The following is a 2,240-nucleotide window of genomic DNA, read 5'->3' as shown; positions in this document are numbered from 1 at the left end:
TTCTGTAGGTTGCCTTTTCATTCTGTTGACTGCTTCCTGTGGTGCATAGAAGTTTTAAAGTTTGGTATAGACACATTTGTCTATTTCTGTTTTTGTTCTTTAATTTCTCTTAGCAATATTTTGTAATTTTCATTGTACAGGATATTTGGGGATCTGTAAGACTACCCTCAGGTTCAGTAATTTAAGACTGAACTCAGAAAAGGTTTTATATTCAAATTGTAGTTTAGTACATTGAAATGATATGGATTAAATTTAGCAACAGAAAAAAACACATAGGGCAAGGTTCAGGAGACACCACCAGGCACAAGCTTTCAATAGTCTTCCAGTGGAGTTGTGCACACAGTGCTTCATTGTTCCAGCAGCAGTGTGTGACAACATACTTGGAATATTGGCAACCAGGAAGGCTCACCAAGCCTTGGTCTCTGAGTCACACGTGGCTGACCTTAGTTCTGTGCTTCCTTCAGAGGCCAAGCTGATGAGTGACCCAAGGCCCCCACCGTAGATTACATTGTTAGCGGAAACTAGTTGGCATGACCCAGTGCCTCATGTAAACAAAATAGTTTTTTTTTTAATTAATTAATTCAAAAATTTTTTTTTCTTTTTGAGGTCGAGCTTCACTCTGTCACTGAGGCTGGAGTGCACTGGTGTGATCTGAGCTCACAGCAAACTTCGCCTTCCAGGTTCAAGTGATTCTCATGTCTCAGTCTCCCCAGTAGCTGGGATTACAGTCACACGCCACCATGCCTGGCTAATTTTTGTATTTTTAGTAGAGATGGGCGTTCACTGTGTTTGATAGGCTGGTCTTGCTTGAATTCCTGGCATCAAGTGGTCCACACACCTCAGCCTCCCAAAGTACTGGAGTTACAGGCATGAGCCACCACACCCAGCCAGGAAGTCTTTAACAGGCAGGGTAGTCTAAGGTTTTAGAGGTTGTCTTCCAGGAGCTGGGCAGGGAAAACAAACCGTTCTTGACCTGTGCAGAGTTTGGACAACGCTGATAATGCTGAGTTACTCCCTGTACTGTACTGCAGGCCTTGTACATCTTTTCATCCTTCAGGTTTCGGCTCGTGTTGTCGTACTTCCTCAGACAGGTATTTTCTGGCCATATTATTTAAAAGTAGTCCCATACAAGGTGTTCTTTATCATATCACCTTATTTGTTTGTTTGTTTTTATTTTTTTTATTATTATTTTGAGACGGAATCTTGCTCTGTCACCCAGGCTGGAGTACAGTGGCACGATCTTGGCTCATTGCAACCTCCACCTCCTGGGTTCAAGCGATTCTCCTCCCTCAGCCTCTTGAGTAGCTGGGACTACAGGCGCATGCCACCACGCCTGGCTAATTTTTTGTGTTTTTAGTAGACACGGTGTTTCACTGTGTTAGCCAGCATGGTCTCAATCTCCTGACCTCATGGTCTGCCTGCCTTGGCCTTCCAAAGTGCTGGAATTACAGGCGTGAGCCACTGCACCTGCCCTATTTTTTTTCTTTTTTAATTGTCTTCTTGTGGAGCTGGGCTAGCCCATGGGCATTGCATTGAGAGTAGCCTGTTTATTCCTTTTATAGGACTATCCCACTGTTTAATTATCCTGTTTATTATTTGTTACCCTCTGCTTTAAAGTAGTTCATGAGAACCAGGAACCTTACCTGTTTGCTCCCTGTTGTATCCCTGGCACTACACCTAGCACAGTATCTGGCACATAGCTGGCATTTACCTATTTTAGGGGGAATAGTTCCCAGTGAAAATTGGAAAACTTGCTAGACAAATTTTAAAAGAGCTGTTGTAATACTTATTTTTTAAATTACGTAATTAATAATTAGTAATTAAATTAAGGCCTGGCACCATGGCTCATGCCTGTAATCCCAGCACTTTGGGAGGCTGAGGCAGGAGAATCACTTGAATCTGGGAGAATCTTGGAGAATTGCTTGAATCTCTGTAGAGCTAAGGAGAGATACAGTCTTCAGAATGAGAGACTATATATATATATATAGAGAGAGAGAGAGAGAGAGAGACAGACAGACAGACAGACATATTCTTCAGAATGAGAGACATCACTCTGCCAGACACTTGCATGGCTCCAGCACTGGCATCCAATATCTGACCACATGTCAGCAGCCACTGCTGCCCTTGTGCGTGTGCTTGCTCTCTCTCTGTTGCCCTCACTCGCTCTCTCGCACTCGCTCTCTCTCTCTCTATCTCATATATGTCTGATATATATATATCATATATCTCATATATATATC

General features: G+C 42.9%; 1 protein-coding gene and 1 non-coding gene across 2 annotated transcripts in view; one reads left to right on the top strand and one right to left on the bottom strand.

The window, feature by feature from the left end:
• The window catches only part of PSEN1 (presenilin 1), a 93,413-nt gene that overhangs the window by 28,875 nt on the left and 62,298 nt on the right, over positions 1-2,240 (top strand). The window lies entirely within an intron of this gene.
• Positions 1,722-1,785, bottom strand: LOC119471279. Its single transcript, XR_005200315.1, has one exon. It is a non-coding gene; the product is annotated as a U7 small nuclear RNA (small nuclear RNA).

Source organism: Cebus imitator, unplaced genomic scaffold, assembly GCF_001604975.1.
Source record: "Cebus imitator isolate Cc_AM_T3 unplaced genomic scaffold, Cebus_imitator-1.0 Scaffold54, whole genome shotgun sequence".
Lineage (NCBI taxonomy): Eukaryota > Metazoa > Chordata > Mammalia > Primates > Cebidae > Cebus > Cebus imitator.
Note: the sequence above shows the minus strand (reverse complement) of the source record. Positions and strands in the feature narration are given on the sequence as shown.